Below are 21,775 nucleotides of genomic sequence, written 5' to 3'. Positions count from 1 at the left end.
CAGGGTTTCACTGTGTTAGCCAGGATGGTCTCCATCCCCTGACCTCGTGATTTGCCCTCCTCGGCCTCCCAAAGTGCTGGGATTACAGGCGTGAGCCACCGCGCCCGGCCTTGAAATAACATTTTAAGTGAATAAAATAAAAGATGTATACTCAACAAATTAGGAACAGAAACTTCCTCAACCTAAATGAAGAGCATCTATTAACAACTCACAGCTAATACTTTGTGTTTGTGTGTATATTTTATATACATATATAAGATCTCTCCCTATGGCCTTCCGGCCTGGAGTTTTCATCATGTCGCTTCCTGGATGAAGGAACCTGGAGGGGTGAGGGGCAGAGGTTGGGGGTGATGGAGAAGAGAACCTAAAAGGGACTTAGGTAGGGGGTTCAGAGAAGCCGACTGGCGTGATGCTTTGCCGGGATTCCTATTCCTATTCCTCCCACCTCAGGCCCCCTTCTAGTCCTCTCAGCCAAAAGCCTCTCGTTTCCAAGGGCCGAGATAGAGACAGAGACAGACAGATACACAGAGACAGAGATGCCAAGGTATCAGCATCCCTCTCCCCTTTCTGTCCCGTCCCATCTCTCTGACGGATACCATCATTCAGCCAATGGCGCTCACGATGTGCCCCTGAAGGGCCAATCAGCGCCAGAGGAGCGCGGAAGATTTCCCCGCCCCCACTTCCTGGCGTGGTTGAGTCGCGCCGGAAGGTCGGGGCTGGGGGAGCCGCCGTTGGCTCTGATGCCCCTGGGGGTGGGGGCACGAGTGGGCAGGGTGATGGTGAGGCAGACGTGGCGGCCCCGACCCGGCGACCTCGAGGGAGCGCCCGGCTGAGAGGCGGGGGGCCGAGGGGCCCAGGGAGCGGGCGCCGCCGAGGGCCCTGGAAGCGGCAGGGCTGGGGGAGAGGGGACGCGTGTGTGGGGCACGGGGACCCCAGCCCAGCTCCCACTTGCAGACCTGGGCCGCGGGCTGCCGGCCGAGTGGCCGGGGGGCCTGGCTGCCCAGGAGACGGGCCGGGGCCGCGGCCGGGGGCGCGGAGCGGACACAGGGGCGCCCGGCCGAGCCGAGGTGGGACGGACCGACGCAGAGAGGAAGGGAAGCCGCCTGGCCTGAAGATCCCGTCTCTAAGATCCCATTCTGAGGTACTGAATGTTAGGAGTACTACATATCTCTTTTTTTTTTTTTTTTTTTTTTTGAGACAGGGTCTTCCTCTGTCATCCAGGCTGGAGTGCGGTGGCACTTGGATCACTGCGACCTCCAGCCCCCTCACCCCCGGGCCAAGCAATCCTCCCACCTCAGCTTCTCGAGTAGCTGGGACTACAGGTGCGCACTACCACAGCTGGCTATTTTTGTGTATTTTTAGTAGAGACGGGGTCTTGCCATGTTGCCCAGGCTGATCTTGAACTCCTGAGCTCAAGTGATCCTGTGGCCTTGGCCTCCCAAAGTGCTGGGATTACAGGCATGCGCCACTGTGCCCAGCCCCCTGGAGTACTACATATCTCTTTTGGGGAACACAATTCAGCCCAGAACAGGTGTATGTCATTTATCATGGGTACAAGATCCTCAACACCTATACATAGGAAATGAAAATTGATAGCATGAATTAAAGTAGATTATTTCTTTAGCGTCTCATGTGTTTATCTTTAACAAGATTTTTGTTTTATCTTTCAAACTTTTTTTTGAGACGGAGTCTTTGCTCTTTCGTCCAGGTTGGAGTGCAGTGGCGCGACCTCTGCTCACTGCAACCTCCGCCTCCGGGGTTCAAGCGATTCTCCTGCCTCAGCTTCCCCAGTAGCTTGGATTACAGGCACAGGCCACCACACGTGGCTAATTTTTGTATTTTTAGTAGAGACGGGCTTTCATCATGTTGGCCAGGCTGGTCTCGAACTCCTGACCACACGTGATCCGCCCGCCTTGGCCTCCCAAATTGCTAGGATTACAGCTGTGAGTCACCGAGCCCGGCTCATACTGTTGGTTTCCTCTGCAGACTTATTTCCTCTTTTGCTCCTAAAAACATTAGTATTTGCCTTCCCTTGACCCTTTCTCCTCTCATCTTGTGCAGTTTCTGAGGAGCATTTCTAAAAAATTATCAATCTTCTGTTTATACTTCTTCATTTGGGGAAGTACCTCAGCATCTACCCATAATTATCTGTGTCTCAATTATGTCCAGTCTACAGTAAATGTTCTCATTCTGTGGCCACTCAGGTCTTTAAAAAAATAATCTTTAGGGCCAGGTGTGGTGGCTCACACCTGTAATCCCAGGGCTTTGGGAGGCTGAGGCGGGCGGATCACCAGATCAGGAGATCGAGACCATCCTGGCTAACACGGTGAAACCCCGTCTCTACTAAAAATACAAAAAAAAAAAAATTAGCCGGGCGTGGTGGCGGGCGCCTGTAGTCCCAGACACTCGGAAGGCTGAGGCAGGAGAATGGCGTGAACCCGGGAGGCGGAGCTTGCAGTGAGCCGAGATCGCGCCACTGCACTCCAGCCTGAGCGACAGAGCAAGACTCAGCCTCAAAAAAAAAAAAAAATCTTTAGAATCTTATCAAGAGTTTTGTGAAAGCTCACATAAATTATATTCACATATTTATTTTCTCAGAGAATTTGGGTGAACTGGTGTGGTGTGATTTCCACTTTTAGAATCCATGTTGTCTCTTCCTCAGAAGGTTATTCATGCTGATATGTCTTCTGAGCCCATCTTTGTTAGAGATTTGCCAGTCTGGGCAGTTTGAAGTTGCAGCCTACTTGAGTGGATGGGAGTTACTTTGATGACAGCATTTTTTTGTTCATTTTTGTTCAGCACATATTTGTTGAGTACCTAATATGCCAGAAGTTGAGCAAGGAAAATGTTGATAAAGGAAAAGTGGATTCTATCCTCCTGGGATTTAGAGAAGGTCACTCATATGACCGTCAGCTAATATGTTCTGCCCTGCAGTTTAATACTTTATACTTAAATGCCTTTAAAACATAGAGAGGGGGCCGGTCGTGGTGGCTCACACCTGAAATCCCAGCACTTTGGGAGGCCGAGGTGGGCTGATCACTTGAGGTCAGGAGTTTGAGACCAGCCTGGGCAACACAGTGAAACTCCATCTCTACTAAAAATACAAAAATTAGCCGGATGTGGTGGCACACGCCTGTAATCCCAGCTACTTGGGAGGCTGAGGTGGGAGAATCTCTTGAACCTGGGCAACAGAGCTTGCAGTGAGCCGAGATGGTGCCACTGCACTCCAGCCTGGGCAACAGAGCGAGACTGTCTCAAAAAGCAAACAAACAAAAAAAACCCATAGAGACTATTTTGGGTCTTCATGACTACCTGACATCTGACATATCAGTTTGAGGAATTTAGTATATTTAATGATGAATTTGATTCACTATTAGTGATTTGTATGTTTTAAAGAGTAATTTAGATAGTGTTTTCCCATCTTCCCCAGTAAATATTGAAGCAAATAAGAATTATATATATCAGCTGTCTTGCTTTTTATCCACTGTTTATATCCTGTTTATCAAGTGACCCATCCAGTTTTATTTGGCATCTAGCTTTTTATATATTTAAACTGTCTCTGAGGTCGCTTTGCATTTTCTTTTTTTTCTTTTTTTTGAGATAGAGTTTTGCTTTTGTCGCTGAGGCTGGAGTGCAGTCTTGGCTCACTGCAACCTCTGACTCCCAGGTTCAAGCGATTCTCCTGCCTCAGCCTCCGAAGCAGCTGTGAGTTCAGGCATGTGCCACTACACCTGGCTAATTTTTGTAAGTTTTTTTTTTTTTTTTTTTTAGTAGAGAGAGAATTTCACCATGTTGGCCAGGCTGGTCTTGAACTCCTAACTTCAAATGATCTGCCTCCCCTCAGCCTCCCAAAGTGCTGGGATTACAGGTGTGAGCTACTGTGCCCGGCTTGCATCATTTTCTTGGAAGCTTTTTTTTTTTTTTTTTTTTTTTTTTGAGACAGAGTCTTGCTCTGTTGCCCAGGCTGGAGTGCAATCGTGGGATCTTGGCTCCCAGCACCCTCCACCTCCGGGTTCAAGTGATTCTCCTTCCTCAGCCTCCCAAGTAGCTGGGACTACAGGCATGTGCCACCACACCGGGTAATGTTTGTATTTTTAGTAGAGTCAAGGTTTCACCATGTTGGCCAGGCTGGTCTCGAACTCTTGACCTCATGTGATCCATCCACCTTGGTCTCCCAAAGTGCTGGGATTACAGGCGTAAGCTACCGCACCTGGCCTCTTGTAAGGTTTTAATTGTTGTTTTGCCTGCATAGGTCTTAGTGCCCCTGACTACTTTATGGTCTTTTATTGTTTTTCCTCATTTGAACTATTCTTCTGTTTTGAGGAAAGTTTTTCATCCCACTTCCCCCTTTCCATGCTCGTTAGAAATTTAAGATTTTTGGTTGAGGCTGGGCATGGTGGATCACACCTGTAATCCCAGAGTTTTAGGAGGCCAAGGCAGGAAGATTGCTTCAGGCCAGCAGTTCTAGACCAGCCTGGGCAACAGAGTGAGACCCCTGTCTCTACAAAAAATAAAAACAATTAGCTGAGGATGGTGGCACACGCCTATAGTCCTCATTACTCAGGAGGCTGAGGCAAGAGGATCACTTGATTGAGCCTAAGAGTTTGAGGTTACAGTGAGCTCTGATCATACCACTGCCCTCCAGCAGCCTGGGTGACAGTGAGACCCTGTCTCTAAAAAAAATAAAATAAAAATTTTGGTTGGGCACCTGTTTTGATCTATTGCTCTTAGTAAAATATTTAAAAGTCCATCCATATCTATGCTTTGTATGGCACATTTGCTTTTTTTATTTTTATTTTTATTTTTGAGACAGGGTCTTGCTCTGTCATCCAGGCTGGAATGCAGTGGTGCAATCATGGCTCAGTGTAGCCTCAACCTCCTGGGCTCAAGTGACCCTCCCACCTCAGCCTCCCAAGTAGCTAGGACTAAAAGTATGCACCACCATGCCCAGCTACTTTAAAAATTTTTTTTTTTTTTTTTTTTTTGAGACGGAGTCTCGCTCTGTCGCCCAGGCTGGAGTGCAGTGGCGCGATCTCGGCTCACTGCAAGCTCCGCCTCCCTGGTTCACACCATTCTCCTGCCTCAGCCTCCCACGTAGCTGGGACTACAGGGGCCCGCCACCACGCCTGGCTAATATTTTGTATTTTTTAGTGGAGACGGGGTTTCACTGTGTTAGCCAGGATGGTCTCGATCTCCTGACCTCGTGATCCACCCGCCTCAGCCTCCCAAAGTGCTGGGATTACAGGCGTGAGCCACCGCGCCTGGCCTCTTAAAATTTTTTTGTAGAAATTGAGTCTTATTATATTGCCCAGGCTGGTCTCAAATTCCTGAGCTCAAGTAATCCTCCCACCTCAGCCTTCCAAAGTGTTGGGATTACAGGTGTGAGCCACTGTTCCTTGCTATTTTTTTTTTTTTTTTTTGTAGAGATGTGATCTCCTTATGTTGCCCAGCCTGGTCTTGAACTCCTGGGCTCAAGCAATCCTCTCTCCTTAGCTTCTGGAAGTGCTGGGAGTACAGGTGTGAGCCACCGCACCTGGCCCTAAACATTCTTGTGTAAGTTTTTGTTTGGATACCTGTTTTCAGTTCTCTTGGGTATATTCCTAAGACTAGAATTGCTGGGTGATATGGTAACTCTAACTTTTAGTAACCACCAAAACTATTTTCCAAAGCAGCTGGACGATTTTGTATTTTTAGCAGCATATGAAGGTGCCAGTTTCTCCACAGTCTTGCCAACACTTTGTAATTGTCTTTTTTTATTTTTTGATTATAGCATCCTAGTCGATGTCAAGTGGTATATCATTGTGGTTTTGAATTGAATTTTCCTGATGACTAATTATAAGATATCTCCCTCCCTCCCTCCCTTCACTCCCTCCTTCCCTCCCTTCACTCCCTCCTTCCCTCCTCTCCCTCCCTTCTCTCCCTCCCTCCCTCCCTTCCTTCTTTCCTTTTTCTTTTTTTTCATTTTGACAAAGTGTTGCTCTGTAGCCCAGACTGTAGTGCAGTGGCACGATCACAGCTTACTGCAGCTATGACCTACTGGGCTCAAGCGATCCTCTCACCTCAGCCTCCCAAGTAGCTGGGACTAGAAGTGTGTACCACCACACCCAGCTGGTTATTTATTTATTTATTTATTTTTTGAGACGGAGTCTCACTCTGTCACACAGACTGGAGTGCAATGGTGTGACCTCAGCTTACTGTAGCCTCTGCCTCCTGGGTTCAAGAGATTCTCCTCCCTCAGCCTCCCAAGTAGCTTGGTCTACAGGCCCTCGGCTAATTTTTGTATTTTTAGAAGAGATGGGGTTTCAGCATTTTGGCCAGGCTGGTCTCAAACTCCTGACCTCACGTGATCAGCCTGCCTCAGCCTCCCAAAGTGCTGGGATTAAAGGCATGATCCACTGTACCTGGCCTTTTTGTATTTTTTGTAGAGATGGGGTTTTGCCATGTTGTCCAGGCTGGTCTCAAACTCCCGGGCTCAAGCAGTGCCCCCACCTTGGCCTCCCAAAGTGTTGGGATTACAGGCCTGATCCCCTGTGCTCAACCTGATGAGATCTTTTCATGTGCTTATTGGCCGTTCATATATCTTCTTTGGAGAAATGTCTATTTAAATTCTCTGCACATTTTAATTTTATTTTTATACATCTATTTTTTAGGCGAGGTCTTGCTCTGTCACTCTGGCTAGAGGGCAGTGGCCAATCATAGTTTTCTTTTTCTTTTTCTTTTTTTTGAGATGGAATCTTGCTCTGTCACCCAGGCTGGAGTTCATTGGCACTATCTTGGCTCACTGCAATCTCTGCCTCCTGGGTTCAAGTGATTCTCTGCCTCAGCCTCCCAAGTAGCTGGGATTACAGGCATCCGCCACCATGCCCAGCTAATTTTTGTATTTTTAGTAGAGACGGGGTTTCACCATCTTGGCCAGTTTGGTCTTGAACTCCTGACCTGATGATCCACCCACCTTGGCCTCCCAAAGTGCTAGGATTACAGGCGTGAACCACCGCACTCAGCCCAGTCATAGTTTCTATAACCTCAAACTCTTGAACTCAAGGGTTCCTTCTGCCTCAGGCTCCTGAGTAGCTAGAACTACAGGTGTGTGCCACCATGCCTGGCTAATTGTTTTATTATTATTATTATTAATTTTTTTTGTAGAGACAGGGTCTTGCTATATTGCTGTGGCAGGTCTCAAAATCCTTGCCTCAAACGATCCTCTCCTTCTGGTGGGAGCCACCGTGCTCAGCCTTTGCCCATTTTAAAATTGGATTCTCTTTTTATTGTTGAGTTGTAAGAGTTCTTTAAATATACTAGACACAAATCCCTTGTGAGATACATGATTTGCAAATATTTTCTCCCATCTATGGGTTGTGTTTTCAATTTCTTGATGGTGTCCTTTAACGTACAAAATGTTATAATTTTGATGAAGTCCAATTTACTTGTTTTTTCCTTTGTTGAAAGTGGTTTTGATGTCAAGCCACCAAATGAAATGAAGATTAGCTTTTGTTTTCGTCTAGGAATTTTATTGTTTTAGCTGTTACATTTAGGTCTATAATCCATGTTTAAATTTAATTAGAATTAATTTTTGTGTATGGTGTGAGATACAGTGGTCCAACTTCATTCTACTGCATGTGAATATTCAGTTGTCCCAGCATGGTTTGTTGAAAAGACCATTGTTTGTTTTTTGTAGAGATGGGGTCTTGCTTTGATGCCCAGGCTAGTCTCGAACTCCTGGCCTCAAGCAATCCTCCTGCTTCGGCCTCCCAAAGTGCTGGGATTACAGGTGTCAGCCACAGCACTTGGCTTAAAAAGACCATTCTTTCCTCCACTGAATTGTCTTGGCATTCTTGTCAAAAAATCAATTGACTGTCAGTGTAAGGGTTTATTTTTGAACCCACAATTATATTCCATTGATCTGTATGTTTATCCTTATACCACTACCACACTGTCTTGATTTCTGTAGCTTTGAATTATGTTTTCAAATCAGGAAATGTGAGTCCTCCAACTTTGTTTTTCCTTTTCAAGATTCTTTTGGGTACACTGGGATCCCATTGGTTCTGTAGATCAATTTAGGGAATATTGCCATTTTAACAGTGTTACATCTTCTGATCCATTCTCATCCATGAACATAGGATGTCTTTCCTTTTTTTTTTTTTTTTTTTTTTTTTTGAGACACAGTTTTGCTCTGTCATCCAGGCTGGAGTGAAGCACAGTAGTGCAATCACAGCTCACTGCAGCCTTAAGTAGGTTCAAGTGATCTTCCCTCCTCAGCCCCCCAAGCAGCTAGGACTACAGGTGCATGCCACCACACCTAGCTCATTTTTGTATTTTTTGTAGAGATGAGGTCTTGCCATGTTGCCTAGTCTGATCTTGACTGATCCTGAACTTCTGGGCTCAAGCAGTCCACCCACTTCAGTCTACCAAAGTGCTGGGATTACAGGTGTGAGCCATCACACCTGGCCTTTCCATTTAGTTAGGATTTCTTTAACTTCTTTTGGCAATTTTTATATATTTCAGAGTATAAGATTGTCACTGCTTTTGTTAAATTTATTTCTGATTATTCTTTTTTTGTTTTGAGACGGAGTCTCATTCTATCATTCAGGCTACAGTGCAATGGTGCGATCTCGGCTCACTGCAACCTCTGCTCCCAGGTTCAAGCGATTCCGCTGCCTCAACCTCCTGAGTAGCTGGGATTACAGGCACCTGCCACCACACCTAGCTAATTTTTGTATTTTAGTAGAGACAGGGTTTCACTATGTTGGCTAGGCTAGTCTCGAACTCCTGACCTCAAGTGATCCGCCTGCCTTGGCCTCCCAAAGTGCTGGGATTACAGGTGTGAGCCATCGTGTCCGGCCGGCTATGTGTGTTTTCTTTTTTTTTTTTTTTGGATACTATTGTAAGTGGAATTTTTAAAAACTTTTCATGTTCAGATTGCTTATTGCTTGTGTATAGAAATACAGTTACTACTTATATGTTGAGCTTGTATCCTGTAACTGTGTTGGATGTGTTTATTGGCTCTAATAGTTTATTTGTGGGATTTTCTATATACGAGATTATATCATCTGCAAATAAAGGTAGCTTTACTTCTTTTTTTTAAGCCTGAGTGATTTTTATTTCTTTTTCTTGCCTATTTGCCCTGGCCAGAACCTTCAGTGCAGTGTTGAACAGAGTGGAAAGAGTGGATATCTTTGTTTTGTTCTTGACCTGAGGGAGAAAGCATTCAGGCTTTCTCCATTAAGTATGATTTTAGCTATGGGGTTTTTGTAGGTATTCTTTTTTTTCCCCCATGGGTATTTTTTATTAGGTTGAAGATGTTTTCTTCAATTCCTACTTTGTTGAGTGTTTTTATCATGAAAGCATGTTGGATTTTGTCAAGTGCTTTTTCTGCATCTATTCAAATGATCATGTGGTTTGTATCCTTTATTAATACCGTGTATTACATGAATTGATTTTCAGAAGTTAAGCCAACCTTGAATCCCTGGGATTAAGTCATACTTAGCAATGGTGTATAAGCCTTTTTATATGTTGCTGGATTCATTTTGCTTTGTTGAGGACTTTTACATCTGTATTCATAAGATATATTGGTCTGTAGTTGTGATATCTGTGTCTGGTTTTGGCATCAGAGTAATAATGGCTTTATTGAATGAGTTGAGATGTGTTCTTGGCTTCATCTTGAACTAATTTTGGTTTAACTTTGAACATTCATTTAGCAAGAGTAAATTCTAATTGCCTAATTACTGAATGAAGATAATAATTAAAGGTATAACTGTTTTTTGTTTGTTTTTTTTTTTTTTTTTTTTTTTTTTTTGAGACAGAGTCTCGCTCTGTCGCCCGGGCTGGAGTGCAGTGGCGCAATCTCGGCTCACTGCAAGCTCCGCCTCCCGGGTTCACGCCATTCTCCTGCCTCAGCCTCCGAGTAGCTGGGACTACAGGCGCCCGCCACCACGCCCGGCTAATTTTTTGTATTTTTTAGTAGAGACGGGGTTTCACCGTGGTCTCGATCTCCTGACCTCGTGATCCGCCCGCCTCGGCCTCCCAAAGTGCTGGGATTACAAGCGTGAGCCACCGCGCCCAGCCTGTTTGTTTGTTTTTTTGAGATGGAGTCTCACTCTGTTGCCCAGGCTGGAGTGCAGTGGTGTGATCTCAGCTCACTGCAACCTCCACTTCCCAGGTTTAAATGATTCTCATGCCTCAGCCTCCCAAGTAGCTAGGATTACAGGCCCCTGCCACCACACTCAGCTAATTTTTGTTTTTAGTAGAGACTAAAAATACAGAAATTTTATCATGTTGGTCAGGCTGGTCTCGAACTCCTGACTTCAAGTGATCCTCCCATCTCAGCCTCCTCAAGTGCTGGGATTACAGGTGTGAGCCACCATGCCCGGCCTTTTTGTTTATGTTTGTTTTAGAGATAGAGTCTTCCTATGTTGCCTAGGCTAGAGTACAGTGGCCTATGGTTTCAAGCACTCCTCCTGCCTCAGCCTCCCAAGTAGCTGGGACTAGAGGCACATGGCACACCCAGCTTGGTTGCCTTCCCCCCGCTCCCCAACCCGTGAGACAGGGTCTTGCTATTTGTCCAGACTAGTCTAGAACTCCTAGGCTCAAGTAGTCTCTCCACCTCAGCCTCCCAAGTAGCTAGGATTACAGGCACATGCCACCACACTTGGCAGTCAACTGTTTAAAAAACATCTATTATTTAACATTCGGGGTAGAAGTTCCAAGTATAGAACTTTAGATCCTTACTGCCTGCTTGGTTCCCTGGATTTTTTCTCCTAGTTTTATTTGGGATACTTACTTCATTATTTCATTTTGGTTATGCCATAAATAACACCCAATTTTAGCATTCCTGGGATGATTTAGGCAAGCTTCAGAAAAGAGGCCAGAAGTAAATGGAATTGGAAGCATAAAGCCACTAAAATTTTTTCATTGTTCTCTGATCATTTTTTAGCTTTGGATTTTTTGATCATTTAACGTATCAATGAGTAGAAAGGATTTTTCTTGACTACCACATAGCTTATAAAGTGACCAAGTATTCTTTCCTTAGAGATTCTGCAGTGTTTAACATTCATTAGGTACTCAGTATGTTTATGAATGAATATATATTAATGGTAGGGCTTTTATAGGGTCTTATTTTGTTGTAACCGAGTGAGTTAGAGAGAAATGCCACACTTTGAGACAAATTCAGGAGTCCTTTATTAGCCGGTGACCGAGAGATGGCTAACGCTTGAAATCCTCTCGGCCCCGAAGAAGGGGCTAGATTTTCTTTTATACTTTGGTTTAGAGAAGGGAGGGGGAGCCTAACTGTAGCAGTCTTACAAAAGTAAAAACAGGCAAAAAGTTAAAAGGACAAATGGTTACAGGAAAAGCAAACAGGAAAAGCCCCAGGTGCAGGGGCTTTAAATTCATCACAAGGTGATAGGTGTGGGGGCTCTGGGTGTTATCTGCGGGACACAAATGCGGGGGCTTTAGAGTGCTATCACCCAAGTGAATTCCTGGGAACTGTGGACACAGCTTGCCACAGTACCTTATCAGTTAATTGCACTGTTTGAAGTGCTGAGAGTCAGCTTGCACAAGTTAAGTCCTTGAGGAAGGGGGTGGGTAAGGAGCCCTCAATGTCTTGCAAATGAGGGAGCCAAATGGAGTCCGTCTGGCTCTTTCAGCTAGGAGACAGTCCATCAAGTTAATACAAGTTAATTTATCACAATTTTACTGAAAATTGAAGACAATCATTCAAATTTGGATTACAAGTATTTGTGTTATAAGCATTTAATGCGCTGGCCTAAATATTAACAAGCATGGTCATATTTTGGCATTGCCATCGTATGTATTCTGGGAGGTGTGAGTAGGATTTGGAACTCGGTGTTCATTGATTCCAAACACCATACTCTTTTCCAATAAACTGTATATTTAAAGTGAGAAAAAATAGGTTTTTCTATTGGATTTAGTATTAAAATTCTCTTATTCTTCTAGAGATAGCACGAGGCAAGTTCTCCCTATGGAATTTATGGGGTTGGGTAGGGATGGGAGGGAGACCATGTCTCAGTACATTGTACTTTTCTGCTCCTTCACTCCTCTGTTTTTATTTTGTTTTGTTTTGTTTTTGTGACAAATCTTGCTGTGCTGCCCAGGCTGGAGTGCAGTGTCACAATCTCACTGTGCACAAGGCTCACTGCAGCCTTGACCTCTTAGGCTCAAGAGATCCTCCCTTCTCAGCCTCTTGAGTAGCTGGGACCACAGGCTTGCACCACTATTCCTGGCTAATTATTGTTTTTTTTTTTTTTTTTTTTTTTGAGACGGAGTCTCGCTCTGTCGCCAAGGCTGGAGTGCAGTGGCGCAATCTCGGCTCACTGCAAGCTCCGCCTCCCGGGTTCACTCCATTCTCCTGCCTCAGCCTCTCCGAGTAGCTGGGACTACAGGCGCCCGCCACCACACCCGGCTAATTTTTTGTATTTTTTTTTTTTTTTTTTTTTTTTTTTTTTTAGTAGAGACAGGGTTTCACCGTGGTCTCGATCTCCTTACCTCGTGATCCACCCGCCTCGGCCTCCCAAAGTGCTGGGATTACAAGCGTGAGCCACCGCGCTCGGCCTGTATTTTTTTTTGTAGAGACAGGGTTTCACCTGTTGCCCAGGCTGGTCTTGACTCCTGAGCTCAAGCAATTTTTTTTTTTTCCGACGGGGTTTCACTCTTGTCATGCAGACTGGAGTGCAATGGCATGATCTTGGCTCATTGCAACCTCTGCCTCCCATGTTCAAGCAATTCTCCTGCCTCAGCCTCCCAAGTAGCTGGGATTACAGGCACCCACCACTACTACCTGCTAATTTTTGTATTTTTAGTAGAGACAGGGTTTCACCGTGTTGGTCAGGCTGGTCTAGAACTCCTGACCTCAAGTGATCTGCCTGCCTCAGCCTCCCAAAGTGCTGGGATTACAGGCATGAGCCACTGCGCCTGGCCTCAAGCGATCTTTTTGAAAGAGAAATTAGTATCACATATAGAATTCGAACATTCTAACCTCAGTTTGACTTCTGAAAGGAAGAAAAGTAGACAAAATTGATCCATTCTGGAGGAGCTACTTTGGAATGGCAGTACTTTAAATAACCGAGAACCTTTCACTATTAACTTTGTCATTTGCTTTATTCTTGTAACATACCAGAGTCTTATTCTCTAAAAAAGACAGAGTAGGCCGGGTGCAGTTGCTCACGCCTGTAATCCCACCACTTTGGGAGGCCGAGGTGGGTGGATTATCTGAGGTCAGCAGTTTAAGCCTAGCCTGGCCAACATGGTGAAACATATTGTCATATTGTTTATGTTCTTAGAAACAGAATTTCCTGGCTGGGGATAGTGGCTGGTGTCTTTGGGAGGCCAAAGGTCAGGAGTTTGAGAGCAACCTGGACACCATAGCAAGACCCCATCTCTACAAAATTTTTTATTAAAAATTAGCCAGGGCCGAGTGTGGTGGCTTATGCCTGCACTTTGGGAGGCCGAGGTAGGCAGATCACCTGAGGTCAGGAGTTTGAGACCAGCCTGACCAACACGGAGAAACCCCATCTCTACTAAAAATACAAAATTAGCCGGGTGTGGTGGCGCATGCCTGTAATCTCAGCTATTTGAGAGGCTGAGGCAGGAGAATCGCTTGAACCCAGGAGGTGGAGGTTGTGGTGAGCCAAGATCGTGCCATTGCACTCCAGCCTTGGTATCAAGAGCAAAAGTCGGTCTCAAAAAAAAAAAAAAAAAAAAAAGATTAGCCAGGTATGGTAGTATGCTCCTGATCCTAGCTGCCTGGGAGACCTCCCACCTAGGATAGCTTTCCATTTCTCACCACTTGTTGGCTTTATCAGACTACGTGTTTTCCCATCCATATTTGAAACAGCATCTTAATGTTTTACCTAATATTTATATTTTAACTAAATTTTAATGAGATGACACATTTCTATATATTTATTAATTATTTGCCTTTTATGTGAATTTCCTATTTCTGTTAAGATTGTCATTTTTTCTTTTAACTTGTTTCTTTTTTTTGAGACAGAGTTTTGCTCTTGTTGCCCAGGCTGGAGTGCAATGGCGCGATCTTGGCTCACCGCAACCTCCACTTCCTGGGTTCAAGTGATTCTCCTGCCTCAGCCTCCCATGTAGCTGGGATTACAGGCATGCTCCACCGCGACCGACTAATTTTCTATTTTTAGTAGAGACAGAATTTCTCCATGTTGTTCAGGTTGGTCTCGAACTCCCAACCTCAGGTGATCAGCCTGCCTTGGCCTCCCAAAGTGCTGGGATTACAGGTGTGAGTCACCATGCCCAGCCTCTCTAAATCTATTTCTGAGAGTTCTGTTACATATTCTGATGTTTAATCTTCAGTTATATGTATTAGATATCTTCCACCAAAATACAGTTTGCCTTTTAACTTTATTAGATTTTCTATTGTATGTTGAAAAGTAGGTGATATCTTTGTGTCTTATCTAAGAAATGCTCCCTGCTTTAAGTCCCGAAGATGTTCTTTTAAGTTTGGCTGTTCATATTTAGCAATTTGAAATACCAAAATTTTGTAATTATATCATGAAGAAGGGAACTAATTTTACTTTTTCCTTCTAAAGAACTGGCCAGTTTAGTACTATTGAACAGTTTAATTTTTTCCCCACGGATCTGATTAAAAGAAAATTTCCCGGTATCTTTTATGTATCTAGTTCTACGTTTTGAGGCTCTATAGTTTTGCAGCAAATCTGGCTATCTGGTAATGTGTATTTGCATCATGCCTTCTTCTTCCAAATTTCTTGCTGTTGGTCCTTTATTCCATGTGAACTTTTGGATCTGTTTCTCAGCTTTCATTAAAAATACTGTAGGCAATTTGATTGCAATTTCTTTGAATTTATAGATGTTCATGAGAATCACCATCCTTAAAAAATGTATCCTACCATTTGTATAGATCTTCATGCTTTCAGGCGTTACAGTTTTCTCTTTTTTTTTTTTTTTTTTTTTGAGGTGGAGTCTTGCTCTGTCGCCCAGGCTGGAGTGCAGTGGCCTGATCTCGGCTCACTGCAAGCTCCGCCTTCCGGATTCACGCCATTCTCCTGCCTCAGCCTCCCGAGTAGCTGGGACTACAGGCGCCCGCCACTGCGCCCAGCTAATTTTTTGTATTTTTAGTAGAGACTTGGTTTCACTGTGGTCTCGATCTCCTGACCTCGTGATCCGCCCACCTCTGCCTCCCAAAGTGCTGGGATTACAGGCGTGAGCCACTGCACCCAGCCTGCTGTTTTCTCTATAAAGATTTTTATTTATTTATTTTTTAATTTGAGAAGGAGTTTTGCTGTTGTTGCCCAGGCTAGAGTGCAATGGCACGATCTCGGCTCACTGCAACCTCCGCCTCCCATGTTCAAGCGATTCTCCTGCCTCAGCCTCCCGAGTAGTTGGGATTACAGGCATGTGTCGCCATGCCCGGCTGATTTTGTATTTTTAGTAGAGATGGAGTTTCTCCCTGTTGGTCAGGCTGGTCTCAAACTCCTGACCTCAGGTGATCCACCCACCTCGGCCTCCCAAAGTGCTGGGATTACAGGCGTGAGCCACCGCACCCGGTAAGATTTTTAATATATCATTAGTTTTGTTGGCGTTATGAATGGTACTTAAAAATGAATCTTTTCTACTTTTTTATTAGTTTTCAAATATTCTTTACTGAAGACTTTTGCCAAATTCTTTATTAGTTTTAATCTTAATGTTGGTTGGATTTCCTGTATATTCTTATATGTTTTATTTTAGCATGGACAATATTTTTATCTCTAGAGAAATTAATGCAATTTCAGAGAAATTGTGTGCCACAGGATCAGGATGCTGGAAGGCAGTTCCACTTAATTTGGGAAATACCTATTTGAAAGTTTATATCCATGTGCATCCTGAGGAGTGAGGGGTGTCTGTCTCTGTCTGTCTTGGGTTTTTCTTGACACTAGAGTTAGTCTCTGCAAGGGCCTTTAGAAGTTAAATTCCATCCTCCACCCCCCAATCTGGTATAGATATTACTGCTACTCTTGGATTTCACTCAACTTATTTCCTTTTAGGAGACTCAGGTCAGAATGGAGATGGGCTGCAGACAGGGCAGCTATTGTCAGCTGCTGGAACTGGCTTCAGGCTCATGTTTCTGACTTGGAATATCGAATTCGTCAGCAAACAGACGTTTACAAACAGATATGTGCTAATAAGGTAAGGGATAGGTGTCTGGTGCTTTTTAGTACAGCTGAAAACTATCATTATTGCTTTTCTCCCATTCCCTCCCACCTCTTTAATAATCCCCTCGCCATAATCCCCTTTTTTAACTATTTCAAGACAAACGGTTTAATGACCTGATATAGTGGTTTAATTTGTTTAAGAACCTGATGGGGCCACGTATGGTGGCTCACTCTGGTAATCCCAGCACTTTGGGAGGCCAAGGCAGGAGGATCATTTGAGCTCAGCAGTTCTAGACCAGACTGGGCAACATAGTGAGACCTTGTCTTTACAAAAAATACAAAAATTAGCCGAGCATGATGGCATGTGCCTGTAGTCCTAGCTACTTAGGAGGCTGAAGTGGGAGGATCGCTTGAGCCCATGAAGTGGAGGTTGCAGTGAGCCAAGATTGTGCCACCACACTCCAGCCTGGGCAACTAAGACCCTATCTCATAAAAAGGAAAACACTATTAGAATATAATAGTTAATTGAACTTGTATTTAGAACAAAACAGTGTGGGTATGTGAGCTAACAGGAAACAAGAAAAATACTGTATAATGCAAGCAAGCCATTGATGTAACTGTCATATTTGTTAGATTTATGGAAAAGTGCCTACTATGTCTCAGCAGTGTTCTCCATAGTAGGGTCACAATGGTGAACAAAAATCCTACCTTCATGAAGCTTACATCCTTGTAAAGTATTTTTTATGTTAGCTTGGTATGGCTGAGCTCTATCTTTATCTAGACCCATGTCTTTATATAGACCCAGCACTTTGGGAGGGTGAGGCAGGCAGTTCACCTGAGGTCAGGAGTTGACGACCAGCCTGGCCAACATGGCAAAACCCTGTCCCTACCAAAAATACAAAAATCAGCTGCGTATGGGGTACGCGTCTGTAGTCCCAGCCACTCAGGAGGCTGAGGCATGAGAATCACTTGAACCCAGGAGGCAGAGGTTGTAATAAGCTGAGACTGTGCCACTGCACTCCAGCCTGGGTGAAAGTGAGACCCATGTCAAAAAAACAAAAATTAATTAAAAATAAATTTTTTGTAGAAAAGAGGTTCCACTATGTTCCCCAGGCTGATATCGAATTATTGGCCTCAAGCTATCTTCCCACCTTGGCCTCCCAAAGTGCTGGGATTACAGGCATGAGCCACGAGGCCCACCTAAATTTATATGTAAATAGCCATATGTGGCTAGTGGCTACTGTATCAGACCTCACAGTTCTGTACAGATAATGCACAGCACAGAGTAGCATATACTATACACGCCCTACTACATCTTGCTTTGCTCCCTTAACAGCACCTATGCATCTTGGAGATAGATTGCCCCAGTCTGCCTCATTTTTAAAAACTGCTGTATAATATCCTCTTGTAATCCACAAAGGCAATCCCAGACCCAGCCTGGAGAGCCATGGGTCATCACTTTTTACAACAAGCTCTAAAATCTTCCACATATACCATAACCAAGGCACTTCAAAACAACCCTAGGTTCCTGATTCTTCCACTGAAGTACCCAGGGCACCTCTGCTCCCTCCCTGCCCTCTCTGCAGTACGGCAGAGTGAACATAAAATGGTTTAATATAGGCTTCGCCTGGTGCGGGGACTCCCGCCTGTAATCCCAGTACTTTGGGAGACCAAGGCAGGAGGATCACTTGCCAGGAGTTCAAAACCAGCCTTGGCAACAAAGTGAGGCCCGTCTCTACAAAAAAAAAAAAAAAAAGAAGAGGTCCCTTTTTCTGTGAGATTGATGGATGTAGGGGAGCGGGCCTTTGAGTTGGAAGGGAGGCATTAAGGATCAGTCATTTACAGCAGCATCCAAGGATGTTCAAGGCTAGAGATCCACAGGTGTATTTTCAGAAACTGAATTTCTTGGTGGGGCACAGTGGCTCATGCCTGTAATTCCAGCACTTTGGGAGGCCAAGGTGAGCGGATCACTTGAGATCAGGAGTTCAAGAGCAGCCTGGCCAACATAGTGAAACTGTTTTTACAAAAAAAATATATAAAAATTAGCCGGGCATGGAGGTGGGCATCAGTAATCCCAGCTATTCGGGAGGCTGAGGCAGGAGAATCACTTGAACCCAGGAGGCAGAGGTTGCAGTGAGCTGAGATCACGCTACTGCACTCTAGCCTGGGCGACAGAGTGAGACTGTCTCAAAAAACAAAAAACAAAACAACAACAACAAAAAACTCAAAACAGGCCGGGCACAGTGGCTAAGACCTGTAATCCCAGCCCTTTGGCAGGCTGGGGCGGGTGGATCACCTGAGGTCAGGAGTTCTAGACCAGCCTGACCAACATGGTGAAACCCCATCTTTACTAAAAATACAAAAATTAGCCGGGCATGGTGGTGCATGCCTATAATCCCAGCTACTAGGGAAACTGAGGCAGGAGAATTGCTTGCACCCAGGAGGCAGAGGATGCAGTGAGCTGAGATCGTGCCATTGCATTCCAGACTGGGCAACAAGAGTGAAACTCCATCTCAAAAGAAAAAAAAACCCAAACAAACAAAACCCCTGAATTTCCCTGTGGACACCTTTTCTCTGGCAGCCTTTTTCAATGAGGAGTATGTTTTCTCCAATACTATATGGCCTGCAGACCGCTCAGCTTTCATTCTAGTGAAAACATTCCAGAAAAAACTCTGAATCAATCCCAGGTGTTTCTCCAATCAACTCAGGATGATTGTGTGTCACCTGCTGCCCAGCTAGAATGACACCTCTCCAGGCCTCTGACTTAGCTAGGTCTCCACCTTGTGACTCCACCCTAGACTCCCCGCCTTCTTCCTTTGCAAAGCCTCAGACACCCAAATGCCTACCAAAAGTGGGTAGGGCGCCAGGACACCTCCAAGTATAAGTGGGGCTCTCCAGCACGCCTGGACGTGGAGGCGTGATGCAGAGTGGTGGCTGCTCGTGACACTCATTTCACCCCTTTCTGTGCAGGTGCCAGAAGCCCAGGAAGCACATATCAAGGCTCACTTGCCAGCGAGGTGCTGCCAATAGAATGTAGTCACGTGGAATTTTGGAATGTGGAAAGGAGGTAGAAGTCATCCTTTCCTCCCCCGTAGCAGCAGGCGTGCAGGCTCTGGTGGTCAGCTGGACTCCATACTCCCCCACCAGTCACCAGCCTGGGGACTGTGGGGACTGCAAGGACCTCAGCAGCGGTTTCCCAAGTTTCCTGACTTCTTCCGTCCTCTGGAAATCAGCTGTGGTAAAGTAGCCTGAAAGCCAGTGGTGCAACCCCCTCCCCCCAACCTTCACCACCTCTAGCCCCTCCAATGATAAGCACTAATTACCTATATACAACCCCTTATTGTTTGAAATATCTCGAGTAATTTCTGTTTTCCTATCTGGGGTAGTGGAACATAAGAAGAAATATACATTTGGTCTCTGCCCACAGTTCCTAACACAAAGCTCCTAAAACCCTTGGAAACTCCTGAATGATGGTGGTGCTGGGCATTGTCTTCCTTTCTTAAAAAATTTATCATTTTTCTTTTCTCCCAGGGGTTTTTTTCTTTAAAAAAAAAAAAAAAAACTTTTCTTTTAGGTTAAGGAATACACATGCACATTCGTTATATAGGTAAACTTGTGTCACGACAGTTTGTTGTACAGATTATTTCACAGATTATTTCGTCACCCAGGTACTAAGCCTAGTACCCAACAGTTTTTTCTGCTCCTCTCCCTCCTCCCACCCTCCACCCTCAGGTAGGGCCTAGTGTGTGTTGTTCCCTTGTGTTTATGAGTTCTCATCATTTTGCTCCCACTTATAAGAACATGCTTGCGCCACTGCACTCCAGCCTGGGCGACAGAGCGAGACTCTGTCTCAAAAAAAAAAAAAAAAAGAACATGCAGTGTTTGGTTTTCTGTTCCTGTCTTAGTTTGCTGAGGATAATGGCCTCCAGCTCCATCCGTGCTCCTGTGAAAGACATGATCTCGCTGTTTTTTATGGTTGCACATCTTTTGTTCTAACATTTGGTCCTTAAACCTGGTTCCTGACACAGAGCTCCTAAATCCCTTGGAATTTTCTGGGTGATAGAAGCGTCCTTTGTTCTCATGAGGTGGCTCTCGGTAGGCTCCTTATTTGGGGACTGGTCACGAAAAAGACCTAACTATGGTTGGAAGCGTTGTGCTGTCAGCCCCATTCCCCATCCTCTGGGGTGGGGAGTGGAGCTGGAGCTCAATCATGCCTATGTGACAAAGCCTCCATAATAATCCTTAAAAGACAGGACTTGGAGAGCTTCTGGGTTGGCGAACACATCCCTGTTCTGGGAGGGTGGTGCACCCCAACTCCCCAAGGACACTTCCAGACCTCACCCTGTGTATCTCTTCATCTGGCTGTTCATTTGTGTCCTTTAAAATATCCTTTGTAATAAATCAGCAATAGTAAGAAAACTGTTTTCCTGGGTTCCATGAGCTGTTTTAGCAAATGTTCAAACCTGAGGAGGGAGTTGTGGGGACCTCCAATTTATAGCCAGTTGGTCAGATGCATAGGCGATACTTGGCCTTGCACCTGGGGTCTGACGTGGGGGTGGTCCTGACTGAGCCCTTAAGCTGTGGAGTCTGGTGCTCACTGTGCTTAGGGCTTCTCTGCCTTTGTAGTGTCCTGTCTAGAAGCCTTTCCTTCCTCTTGTCAGCTCAGAAAACTTTTCTTCCACTTCCCTTCTTCTAAGCCGTCCCTTCCATCTACTCCTTTCCAGCCCACCAAGAGCAGAACCACGGCTGGCTCCACTGCCACCATGCCATTCCACACTCTCTCCTCAGGATGTATTCAGATGTCCAGCCCTCCCCCAAGTCTAGGAGCCCTTTGAGGAAAGGGATGCTGGCCTAGTCAACTCTTTCCCAGCACCAGGCACAGTGTCTGGCACGTTTCATCTTGTTCATGGACTCTTCCCCAGGCAGCCTGACCTTCCCTCCTCTGAACTGCTGCATTTCTTGTCTGCATCATGTTTGCCCTAATCAGATATCACCTTATTTCCATCTTTTAAAAAATGCTTTATTTCTCTGGCAGGCCTCATTGGAATCACAATTCTCATTCATTTAGTAACTGTTGGCCTTGTATCCACCTCTCTCTGGCACTCAGGTCTCACTTAAGAGCTGGCCGTCTGAGCTGTGATTTGCGATCAGTGAGATGGAGACAGAGGCAGCCCTAGGCAGTCATGTTTTGTTCCACCTGACACTGGGTGCCACTCCCCCTCCCAGGCTACAGGCGGGCATGGGCACTAGCCTGGGAGAGACAGCTCATCCATACTCTGGCCCAGCAGAAACTCTGAGCTTAGACAAAACTGCTCAATTGAGGACAAACTGGGCAAAGTAGAATCTTACTTTGGGAGTTTTTAGAAATATGGTGGGGTGGCATTTGGGAAAAATAAGAATTGCAGCTGGGCATGATGGCACACACCTGTAGACCCCCAGCTACTCTGGAGGCTGAGGTAGGAGGATCTTTGGAGCCCAAGAGCTTGAGGCAGCAGTGAGCTATGAATGCACCACTATACTCCAGCATGGGTGACAGATCAAGACCCTGTCTGAAAAAAAAAAAGTACACATTTGAGATACATAAAATTTTCTTGTTATATAAAAACATTATAAGCATCAAAATGTGAAATTATGTAAAGATGCCA

The 21,775-nt window shown here is 45.1% G+C and overlaps 1 long non-coding RNA gene across 1 annotated transcript; it reads left to right on the top strand.

Moving 5' to 3' along the window:
- The first annotated feature begins 688 nt into the window (after positions 1-688).
- LOC129469661 (uncharacterized) lies at positions 689-19,656 on the top strand. The gene is made up of 3 exons (XR_010118227.1): positions 689-1,141; positions 16,023-16,164; positions 19,101-19,656. It is a non-coding gene; the product is annotated as an uncharacterized lncRNA (long non-coding RNA).
- Positions 19,657-21,775: the final 2,119 nt, after the last annotated feature.

This window comes from Symphalangus syndactylus, chromosome 20 (assembly GCF_028878055.3).
Source record: "Symphalangus syndactylus isolate Jambi chromosome 20, NHGRI_mSymSyn1-v2.1_pri, whole genome shotgun sequence".
NCBI classification, from domain to species: domain Eukaryota; kingdom Metazoa; phylum Chordata; class Mammalia; order Primates; family Hylobatidae; genus Symphalangus; species Symphalangus syndactylus.
Note: the sequence above shows the minus strand (reverse complement) of the source record. Positions and strands in the feature narration are given on the sequence as shown.